Genomic DNA, 12671 nt, shown 5'->3' with positions numbered 1-12671 from the left:
GTCTCTGATAATAATGTGCAGTAAGCAAGCAATTGTACAAGCTGTTTACTTTTGACATGTTCAGTGCTTCTAAATATATTTTAAAAAATCGCCATTTCTTATGTAAAATCCTGAAAGGACATTCAGTGGTTTGTCTAGTATTTGACAGACTAATATTGAAGTTTTCTTGATGTACCGTTATACGCTATAAATGGACGGAGAAGATACGGTTTCAGTGGGAAAGCTTCATCTCCAACTAGAACATACGGTGCTGAAGTATTGCTGCTTCGTAAGATTTTTTTTTTTAGGGACGTACATTAAATTCGTTGTTTTTCAGCCGTCTAAGCAATTCGCTTATATTAAAAGTTTCCCCATCAGTTTGATTTCCTGTAGCGCCTGTGGAAATTTGCAACTCTCAAAGAGTTGAGTCGTGCTGTTCATCTGAGCCCTATGGTAGGAAACCTTAGGTCTCTTTCAATGGAAGCTGCAGAAGACAGCACTGGCATAGATGATAAAATCACAGAGACTAGTGTCATAGAACCTAACAATCAGCAGCGCACAATGACTTCCTGTGCGGTAAATGACCCAGCTGTTCCAAGAGAAGCGTAAGGACAAAGGAAGATATGGAAAAGCGACCGATGGAACTGGAGGGGAAAATGCTATTTTACTTATGAAAAAACAATCAGATCCTGTGGGAGTTGACCATCATTTCTTTCTAATTCCTTATATGAGTCGTTTGGATGATCTGGAAAATATCCGTCTTCGCTTTAAAATTCAAAATTGCATATTGGAGGCCGTAAGAGTACACGAGACGAGAAAGGCACCTGAGCCATATCCTCCACGCTATGAATCTCCGTCAACCGGCAGTACTTATATTGAACCAGGAAATACCTCTTTCGGAAACAAACAGATTCATGGATAGAATACAAATTTAGTGTATTTATTCAATAAATTAAACTGATTATTTTCTGCTTTTAATGTCAAATTCCACCGGGTGTTTGAAAACTCGAAGGAAAAAACTTCGGGAAACAATTCCTCTTGTACAAGCAGAAATAAGATGTAGCAAACATGGGTTCTAAAATTCACACTTACGAGCAATTCATCATCTTCGATTCTGTCAACAAATCTCTTCCAGATCAAGCTCTTTGGTTTCCATGAGTTCGTGTGGAGTTATTATGGACCAAAACAAGAAAAAATTGTCTGGTTAACGTGAGCTCCAAAGTGCATACCTTAAGAGTATGAGCACTTGTTCAGTAGAAGAGACGTTTCACAGTAGCGAAGATAAATAAGTGCTCGTAGCTTTCAATATACTTTAGAGCCCATGTTTACTGGACATTTTTTTCTTGTTTTGGTCCATACAACCACATTTCAGAATATGGAAAGCAAAGAGCTTGCAGTAGAAGAGATATATTTCACAGTACCGTAGATGAAGAAGTACTCGTGTGATATGTATTTTAGAACCCATTTTCACTAGACTTCTTTTTCTTCTTGTTACACGAGTAATCGATTCCCGAAGTTTTGCCGTCGAGTTTAGAAAAACACTGCACATGTATATCATGAAGTTAGGCCAACTCATTGTTTTCTGACAAACAATAAATGTTGAATTGAAACCTGAAAGAAATTGATTATTTTTTGATTTAATTAAAGTGTCTCACATTTATGGTTGACTGTTATTATTGTTCATATTGATTCTGCGCTTCGTTTGTTGGAGATTTTGCCACCTCATTACGTTACCGCATTCAGAATAATTATGGTAACTCAGTCTTACGCTTCTACAGGAACTGTGTGGTAATTTTTTTATTGACAAGCCTATGTGTGTAACAAGATGTATGTGTAAAGTGTCGAAAGATGATTAGGGTTTGTGGAACTCATATGAAATTTAATTTTATTGGTGATATGACTGTGAACGATACAATGGGGTGACCAAAGTCATCGGATACCTCACAATATCGTGTCGGTCCGCCTTTGACGCGGCGTAGGGCAGCAGCTCGACGTCGCATGGACTCAACAAGTCGTTGGAAATCCCCTGCAGAAATACTGAGCCAAGCTGCCTCCATAGCCGTCCATAATGGCGAAAGTGCTACCGGTGCAGCATTTTGTGTAGGAACTGACCTCTCGATTATGTCCCATAAATGTTCAATGCCATTAATGCCAAGCGATCAGGCTAGCCATATGATTTGCTCGAATTGTCGAGTGCCCTGCTGACAACTTGAGTCCATGGCTTCATGGGGGTCTGCACCACATTAGAATCCTACCGTCAGCTATTACGAATCGAAATCGGGTCTCATCTGACCAGGCCATGGTTTTCCAGTCGTCTAAGAGGACCAACCGATATGGTCACAACTCCAGGAGAGGCCCTGTAGGGGATGCACTAAAAGCACTCGCGTAGGTCGTCGGCTGCCATATCCCATGAACGCCAGATTTCGGCGCACCATCCTACGTTCTTCGTAGTTCCCACATTGATTTCTGCGATTATTTCACACACTGTTGTTTTTTCTGTTAGCACTGACAACTCTACGCAAACGCCGTTGCTCTAGGTCGTTAAGTAAAGGCCGTCGGCCGCTGCGTTGTCCATGGTAAGAGCTAATGTCTCAAATCTGTGGATCCCGTAAAATCGAATTCCCTAACGATTTCCAAAATAGAATGTCCCTTGGTTTTAGCCCCAACTATCACTTCGAATTCAAAGGTTGTTAATTCCTTCATACAGCCACAATCACATCGGACACCTTTTCGAGTGAATCACTTGAGTACAAATGACAGCTGCGCCAATGCAGTGTCCTTTTATATCTCGTGTATGCGATACGGGCACCAACTGTACGAGGTGCGACAATAAAGTAAGGAGGCTGATGTGTAAAAAAAAAATGTTGCGTATAGTCAAGTTTAGTGTTGTCTCCTTCACAGTAGTTCCCTTCTGATTGCACACACTTTTTCCAGCGCTTCTGCCATCGATGGTAACATTTCTGGAACTCATCTTCTGTAATATCCTCCAAGACCCACGTCACAGCTTTTTGGACATCTTGTGTTGTTTGAAAATTGTGTCCCTTAACCGCCGTTTTGACTCTTGGAAATAGAAAAAAGTCGCATGGAGCGATATCTGGTGAGTAAGGTGGCTATGGTAGTAGTACTGACAGAGCAGTATGGGATGGCGCATTTCTCATACGAAGATCTTTAGTTATTATTAGACGAACCGTTTCTCGATTGACGTTCAGTTCTTTTGCAATTATTTTCACGGATAACCTTCGATCAGATCGTACGAGTTCACGCACCCTGGCCAAGTTGACATCTGTCCGTGACGTTGATGGTCGTCCACTGCGGTATTTATCTTCAACGTCCGTTCTCCCTTCACTAAACATTTTATGCCAACGAAAAACTTGAGCTCTTGACATAACTTCCTCTCAAAAAGCCTTCTGAACCTTACCGTAAGTTGTCGTTGCGTTTTAACCCAATTCAACGCAAAAAGAAATGGCATACCGTTGCGCAATATTATGTGGTTCCATTTCCGTGACGAGAGACACGAACACGTGTTAACTTATTACAGCACAACTCACGACTGAGCAGTTGCATCGATGTGCCACTTGGACTAGGAGCAGCTTATAGACCAAGGACGAAAATATTGTGCCTACACAAGCCTGCAGGGTTGCCACATCTTGGAAGGAAAATTAGTCTCATTACTTTATTGTCGCACCTCGTATATGTGCATATCGTTATCCCATGACTTTGTCACCTCAGTGTAATATAAGATCTGCATCGCCAACCTATTAAACCTACGGAGACATCGAGAACCTGAATATTGAAAGATGTAACAGACTGATGAATAAATTTACGTTGAATCTTGCCAAAAGCCAAGAAACGATTTATTTTGTTGTAAACCTGCTGTCACTCAGTATCCTGTCTCTTACGGCTTCACTGGGGATGCTCAATAGTTTGCGTAAGCAGTTGTGAAACGCTGTAGGCCTGTTGACACGGCCGCTGTTAACACTGTGGCCGACCCACGGGAGCCGCGCCAGCTACGAGGGTAATCGCTAAAGTAAGGTCTCCTATTTTAAGTACAGAACTCTGTGTGGCAGCTGGTCACATTGTTATGAAGAGTGCTTCACGCGCTGTGTGTTAACATGCACACGCCGCACTGAGGCGCTCAGTCTTGGTTTGGCAGCCGTTCAGAATGGAGCTATCGTTGGATAATACCGCCAAGTACGAATCGGGCGCAATTATTCGCTTTTTGAACGCAAAGGGCATTGCGCCGATTGAAATCCATCGCCAATTGACGGAAGTGTATTGTGAGTCGTGCATGGATGTTGAAAATGTTCGTAAGTGGTGTAGAGAGTTTGCAGCTGGTCGGATCGAAATTCACGACGAACAACGGGGCGGGAACCGCCAATTTCTGAGTAGACAGTGTTGAAGGTTGAGCAAAGCATGCGTGAAAATCGGCGGATCACCTTGGATGATCTCTGCACGTTGCTTCTTGAGGTTTCCCGAAGCACCGCTTACGGAATTTTAACGGAAACATTGAACCACGGGAAGGTGTGCGCAAGATGGGTGCCACGCATGCTGACTGAGGACCACATGCGGCAACGAGTTCATGCTTCCCGCGCATTTCTTCACCGCTTTGCAGCCGAACAGGACAACTTTCTGGACTCAATTGTCACGGATGACGAAACCTTGGCATACCACTTTACACCTGAGACGAAGCAACAATCACGCCAGTGGCGGCATCCTTCTTTGCAACAGCCACGGAAATTCAAACAAACACAGTCTGCCGGTAAAGTCATGACAACCGTTTTTCGGGATCGGAAAGGGGTATTGTTGGTCGACTTTATGCCCACTGGGGCCACAATTCACGCTGACAGATAGTGTGAGACTCTGAAAAAACTCAAACGGGCGGTTCCATGAGAACGCTCAACCACACATCGCTCGGCAAACCGTTGCTCTCCTGCAACAGTTTCAGTGGAACATAATCACCCACCCACCCTGTAGTCGCGCACGGCGGCGCGATTACGATCGGACTTAAAAGTTTTTCGCCTCTCACGGCCGATTACGTCACCCTATTGGCGTTTGCATTGTAAGTCAGCACTCTTGAGCTGTTTCTCACTCGCCGAGATGCCTCGCCGAGATGCCTCGCCGCCGCGTGCGTCATATGTATCGATGGTGTCCAACTATTTACAAGCCTGACTTAGATGTTGTATAAGCAAAAAAACCTGCAGTAAGATTAAAATTACCCTACAGTTGACGTCTGTCACTTTCCGCTACAGTGTCGCCACATCCCGGTGTGTACTTCAGAAATGCTGTCATTGTGTAATGCATTACTGGAACCGGCCGCCACGAGATATGACAGAAATGCGATATGCTCTGTCGACAGCTGATTTTTAACTGAACTGCGGCAGACGACGCGTTTTGTAGCCCTTAATTTAAACTCATGTTACAATGCCCTCTATGGCATTGTAGCGAGAAGGAAGCGACTCTGCCTTACTTCTCTGGTTTCTGTAACACTAACCTGGTGTCTTGCTGCTTCGGTAGTCCCTCGTCACACAGTAGTAGCTCTTGGGCGCCAGCTTCCATGTAGGTTGTCATCTTGCTGAAGTGGAGTGTTTCGGGATGTCAGTTGTTAAATGTCAACAACACTTTGTACTACACTCGTTTTAATAAAGAAAATACTTTGAAACACTCTTCACCGAATTTCCAATATGGCGGCTCTTGGCTACGCCGTTATTCAACCCTTTACAACACATTAACACATGTCTCACTTTTCATACCCGTGATATACACTGCCCACGACACGTGGCGTCCACTAATAACCAACCTCACTTTATGTCTCATGTTTAACAGCTGGAATATTTAGTCGCGACCGTTCTTTTGGAGCCGCCACTCGACCGTGCGTATTGAGTAGCGTCTCGCTAATAACTGGCCATATATATATATATATATATATATATATATATATATATATATATATATATATATATATGGGCGGTTGCTAGGCGGATGTGACGTCATGTTTGCGGACATTGTGACGGACGTTTGTCTCGGAACACTGTCTCAGATTGTAATAGCCTACTCCCGAATAGTCGGATCTTGTCCCTACTAAGGTTGCACAACATTGCCTCCAATGATATTATCATTAATGCTCCTTGCTGACGCATAATTGTCAGATGTACATGTAGCCTGGCTGCTACTGAGCATTCCCGATCGCATAAATATGCGCAATACTTGGCCTAAACACGTGAAGGGAAAGCACGTATGCATTACAATGTCGTAACCTAAACACAACCTCGTGATTTGCAGTGTACAAGTATCCCAGAAAACGGTGATCAGGCATCTGCAACAGAACTAAACTAACGATCGCTTTGTTCACGGCATTTAAGGATAGCCCTTCGAGCAAACTAAAGCACAGAATTTTCAATTTCAGCGGTAAAAGCAAACTGTAATTTGTAGTTGTCGTTGGTTTCCTGAAACCATCCTCACACTGTCTACAAGTGCTGCCGCATTGCCAGCCGACGAGAGATTTTGGTTGCTAAATGTTTGCACATTATAGACGACACAAGCGTCTAAACAAAAAAAGAATGACAGGGAAAAAACAAAAGCAAATAAAAATGTCAACACGACGATGAAAATGCCGCGGCAAAGTATTAGAAATAAAAAAAAACACATTTAAATCAGTTGATTGATTAAAAAATAATAATCCAAGCCTTTTGATCAGATCTACAAAAATAAAAGAAAATTACTGTCGTTGAAGAGATTCGAACCTAAAGCCTAGCACACGTCTGGTTGCGGAAGATGATTGTATTTATGACTCAGCTGACACAGTCTACTCTACATCTACATGGATACTCTGCAAATCACATTTATGTGCCTGGCGGAGAGTTCATCGAACGACCTTCACAATTTTCTATTATTCCAATCTCGCATAGCGCGCAGAAAGATCGAACATCTATATCTTTCCTTGCGAGCTCTGATTTCCCTTATTTTATCATGGTGATTGTTTCTCCCTATTGTTGGTCGGCGTCAACAAAATATTTTCGCATTCGGAAGAGAAAGTTGGTGGTTGGAATTTCGTGAGAAGATTCCCCCTCAACGTAAAACGACTTTGTTTTAATGATGTCCACCCCAAATCCTGTATCATTTCAGTGACACTTTCTCCTCTATTTCGCGGTAATACAAAACGTGCTGCCCGTCTTTGAACTTTTTCGATGTATTCCGTCAGCACTATCTGGTAAGGATCCCACACTGAGCAGCAGTATTCTAAAAGAGGACGGACAAGGGTAGTGTAGACAGTCTCTTTAGTAGATCTTTTACATTTTATAAGTCTCCGGCCAGTAAAACGCAGTCTTTGGTAAGCCTTCCGCACAACATTTTCTGTGAGTTCCTTCCAATTTAAATTGTTCGTTATTGTAATTCTTAGGTATTCAGTTGAAATTACGGGCTTTAGATTTGACTCATTTTTCGTTTAACCGAAGTTTAATGGATTTCTTTTAGCACTCATGTGGATGACCTCACGCTGTTCGTTATGTAGGGTCAATTGCCAATTTTCGCACCATGCAGATATCTTTTCTAAATCGTTTGACAGTGGATAAGCGACAGCGTCGTCTGTAAACAACCTAAGACAGCTGCCCAGATTGTCTCCCAAATCGTTTATATAGATAAGGAACAGCAAAGGGCCTATAACACTACCTTGGGGAACACAAAACATCACTTCTGTTTTACTCGGCCGGCCGTACTGGCCGAGCGGTTCTAGGCGTTACAGTCAGGAACTGAGTGACCGCTACGGTCGCAGGTTCGAATCCTGCCTTGGGCATGGATGTGTGTGATGTCCTTAGGTTAGTTAGGTTTAAGTAGCTCTAAGTCTAGGAGACTGATGACCTCAGAAGTTAAGTCCCATAGTGCTGAACCATTTTTTGTTTTACTCAATTACTTTCCGTCAATTCCTGTAAACTGTGACCTCCCTAACACGAAATCACAAAACCAATCGCATAACTGAGACGATATTCTATAAGCACGCAATTTCACTAGAATCTGCTTGTGTGGTACAGTGTCAAACTCCTTCCGGAAATTCAGAAATACGGAATCCATTTGAAATCCTGTGTCAATAGCACACAACATTTCGTGCGAGTAAAGACCTAGTTGCGTTTCACAAGAACGATGTTTTCGAAATCCGTGTTGACTGTGTGTCAATAGACAGTTTTTTTTTTTGAGGTAATTCGTAATGTTTGAACACAATATATTTTCCAAAATCCTGCTTCATATCGACGCTGATAATATGGGCCTGTAATTTAGTGGATTACTCCTACTAACTTTCTTGAATGTTGGTGTGACCTGTCCAACTTTCCAGTCGTTGGGTACGGATCTTTCGTCGAGCGAACGATTGTATATGATTGTTAAGCATGGAGCTTTTTCATCTGCATACTCAGAAAGGAACCTAATTGGTATACAGTCTGGACCCGAAGACTTGCATTCATTAAATGATTAAAGTGGAATCACTTCTCCAAGGTTATCTATTTCTATGCTCCTCATGTTGGCAGCTGTTCTTGATTCGAATTCTCCAATATTTATGTCGTCTTCTTTGATGAAGGAATGTTTAGTAACTCTGCTTTGGCAGCACTGTCTTTGATAGCACCTCCATTGCTATCGCGCAGAGAAGGCATTGTCTTGCCGCTAGCATACTTCGCTTACAACCAGAATCTCTATGGATTTTCTGCCAGGTTTCGAGACAAATTTTCGTTGTTGAAACTATTATAAGCTTCTCGCATTGAAATCCGCACTAAATTTCGAGCTTCTCTAAAAGATCGCCAGTCTTGGAGATTTTGCATCTGTTCAAATTTGGTATGTTTTTTTCGTTGTTTCTGTAACAGTGTTCTGACCCGTCTCGTGTACCATGGGAGATCAGTTCCATCGTTTGTTAATTTATTTGGTACAAATCTCTCCATTGCTACCGACACTATTTCTCTGAATTCAAGCCACATCTGATCTACACTAAAATTTTTAATTTGGAAGGAGTGGAGATTGTGTTTAAGGAAGGCGTCAAGTGAATTTTTTATCCGCTTTTTTGAATAGCCAGGTTTTTCGTTTACTTTTGGAGGATTTGGAGGTTACAATATTCAATCTTGCTACGACAACGTTGAGTTCACTAATCCGTGTATCCGTTTTGATGTTCGTTATAAACTCAGGATTATTTGTTGCTAAGAGGTCATGTGTGTTTTCACAACCGATTACTATTCGCGTGAGCTCATGAACTAACTGCTCGAAATAATTTTCAGAGAATGCGTTTAGGACAAATTCGGATGATGTTTTGTACATCCTTCCGGAATTAAACATGTATTTTCGCTAACGTATCGAGGGTAAATTAAAGTCACAAACAACTACGTGTTTGAAATCAAAACCTGCACAAATAATCGAAATACGTCTGGCGAACCCTGGCCCTACGCAAATTGCGCAAAACAGACAAGACGTGGCCGGGAACGAAGTAGTGTATAATTAGATTCGATTTTTGTGATTTGTTGGCGATGTTTATTTGTATTAGTAAAGGCAGTGTTTTTGTGTTTTGTGATTATTTGTTTTATGCTGTGTGTATTTGTTTTGCTATTGTCATGTGCTTGTCTTATTTTGGTATGGATTGTGTGTATATGATGTGTTTGATGTTAAATTTTGTTGTATGGAAAATTTGTTTCAGCTATGACTCAAACAATATTTAGAGGTATTAGATTAATTATAGAAGGGGTTATATTATGTAGATAACTTCCTATACAAAATTTTATGGCAAGGCTATTGAACAGGAGAGCTTTCAGACAAAATCTGGATCTGTTGTGGATGGATTTGGGGTGTGTTGAGCGTGTTGTGATGTGGTAGGTGGACATTGCGTCCCACCGAATGTGTTGCGTTTCTTGAGACGAGTGCAGGGTGTGATGTCCGACGCGGTAGTGTTCAGGACCCACCTGTTGCGTTATTAGCGTATGGCGATAGTTGGTGTTTCGGGTGATAATTATGAGGTGGTCTGTCCGACACAGTAGTGTTCGAGACGCACCTGTTTTCTCAATTGTGTTGCTAGTGTGAGTACGGTGATCAAAACGATTATTCGGTGGCCAGTCAATCGCAATTAGGGGATAGGGACGCACCAAACATGGATAATTCGTAATGGGAGCGATGAGGATGTTGTGTGAAAAGGCGAGTTTTGAGTCGTCATAAGAAGACGTAAATTAGTTGGCTGGTCGCACGCAATAGCGTGATCGGCAGACCTTATAGATGATTCGCGCCGTAGGAGTGTTGTAGAGACGTATTAGCGACGCTAGCCGAGTCTGGGCTTAACTATTTGAGTTAAGCAGAGACGCTAAAACAACACGCCATTCAGTGTAAATGAAGATAATGAAGTTCGCCACAAAAGATAGATGCTCTGAAGTCCAGCCATGAACCTTGACCACTATCACTGATTTTTACTTGCTGTAACATGCAAAAGTAACTCTTGTTTTGTTCAACAGATAAGCATGACCTTGAATTGAGCCTACCGTTACAGACAGAAGCAGGCTAGGAGCGGAAGACCAATGCCATAACCAGTCAAACAAGCACAACATCAAAGGGGTATCGGAGAAATTCGGAGTTACAGTAACCGATAATAATGTGCAACAAATGTTTTTAATTGTTCACAGATAATAGCAGCAACTGAGCGACGCCAGGGAAAGGAGTTTACTATAAAAGGTCGCGGTATGTAGTAGTAGCATGTTGACGTACACTGTAAAAAGTAGAAATAGAGAAATTAGTAGTTAGATACCATGTGGTGATGGGATGACTAAATTAATAAACGTTTATCTTATCCACAGGAAAAACCATCATGTTTGTTTTTATAATTTGGTTTTGAAAATTTTGTTTAAGAAATGTCTTCCTGTAAAATAATTGTAATGTATTGTACGTGATGACGTAAGAGGAAGTGGCTTAGGCAATAAGTAATCATGTATAAAATATCGTATCCTTAGTGAGTGTATTTACACTTTGTGGCGGTGACTGGCCAGCTGAAGAGCGGGATAGCAGACGAGAAACACGAGGGAACTTCGTCCATATGAGCACGTTTGCTGCTGCTGCTGCTGCTGCTGCTGCTGCCACTGGCGGATCATGAACGCTTCATTTTTGGACGTTTAATTACGAAGACGTGACAAGTACTGGACGAACGAAGTATACGAGCAGTGTGGGAGTGAGGTGGAGCGTGCACTGATTTATATAGGTCCTGCCTAGCCTGTGTATGCAGGCGCGGGGGTGTGACACAGAGATATGACGCTATCTCTCTCTCTCTCGCACCGCGCCACGGCAATAGGGACTAGACTCGCACCACGTGGTGGATACACTGGGTGTGACCTTGTTGTTGTTGAACAACGGTGGTTTGGAATGGTGGCGGTGTTATGAAAACATTTACGAAAGGCTATGCCTAGCGCGTATATGTAGGCGGGAGGGGGGGGGTGTCTCTGACGTCATGACCGCCATCATGGATAACGGTACTTTGGAATGGTACCGGCAATGGAATGGCACCGGCCTTGTTCCAATACTGCCGCCTCTTGCGTGTAGTGGACGCCTGACCTATTCAGCGGAACCCGAAACCCAACCATCCTATGGCGCAAATCGAGGAATCTGCAACCTACACGGTCGCAGAAACGTCGGAGCCTCTGATTCAGACTCTCCACTCGGTTCTGTAACAGATGTCCGCAATCGGTCCTGTCGACTATGTTGCAAATGGTCAGCTCTACCTTCATCTCACGTCAGTCACCACCTGCAGTTGGCTGCACCCTGTGCTTCTCATGCCATCTGGAGAGACCCGTTCCATGTCTGGAATGACTCCAGCCGGTATACACACGGAGAGCACATTGGCTTTCTTCCCCTTCTTGGCTGCCATGTTCCTAAGGGGGCCCTTAATGCGTCTAACGTTGGACCTTCCTACTTTCAATAATTCCTACTTTCAATAATCCCACCCTCTATGATTGCAGGCTGAGAGGTTTCCTCTGAAACAGGACAGGCGACTGCAATAATTAGTAGCACCCTTCAAAAATTCAGCTTTACGCAATATGGTTCAATTCTTGTATAATGTAATCCAATCTCAGAAATCATAATAACTGTATATGTGACACCGCGTCTTGTGGACAAGGGTCCAGTAGTGTTTCGTTAGTGCTGTGTGTGTATTTCGTCAGCATCGCTGTGTGTGTGTGTGTGTGTGTGTGTGTGTGTGTGTGTGTGTGTGTGTGTGTGTGTGTGTGCTGTATTTGATGTGGTTGTCATCCATGACGAAACACGAAATAAAAGGGCCACACTCAGGATTCAGGATCCAAATACGTCAAGAAAGGAAGCATGACAAGGAATTGGAAGTGATGCAAAATATCGCTTGCGGCCTTTGTCGTAATCCTTGCCATTCGTTGCTTTACTGTTCTGTCATCTTGACGCCTGCCGCTTACTGCTCATATCGTAGCCGAGGCAGATCCCCGTCGGAGGTTCGAGTCCACCCTGGGGCATGGGTGAGTGTGTTGTCCTTAGCGTAAGTTAGTTTAAGTTAGATTAAGTAGTGTGTAAGCCTATGGACCGATGAACTCACCAGTTTGGTCCCGTAAGAACTTACCACAAATTCCCAAATGTTCTTCGACTGGCAAACACGCAAAATAGGCTCCGCGCATGAATGTTCGAACTTAAGATAGGTCTATTCAAAAAATTCTGGAACTTTGTCCACAAAATTT

Source organism: Schistocerca gregaria, chromosome 3 (assembly GCF_023897955.1).
Source record: "Schistocerca gregaria isolate iqSchGreg1 chromosome 3, iqSchGreg1.2, whole genome shotgun sequence".
In the NCBI taxonomy this organism is placed as follows: Eukaryota; Metazoa; Arthropoda; class Insecta; order Orthoptera; family Acrididae; genus Schistocerca; species Schistocerca gregaria.
The sequence above is the reverse complement of the archived record's forward strand: the minus strand, read 5'-3'. Positions refer to the sequence as shown.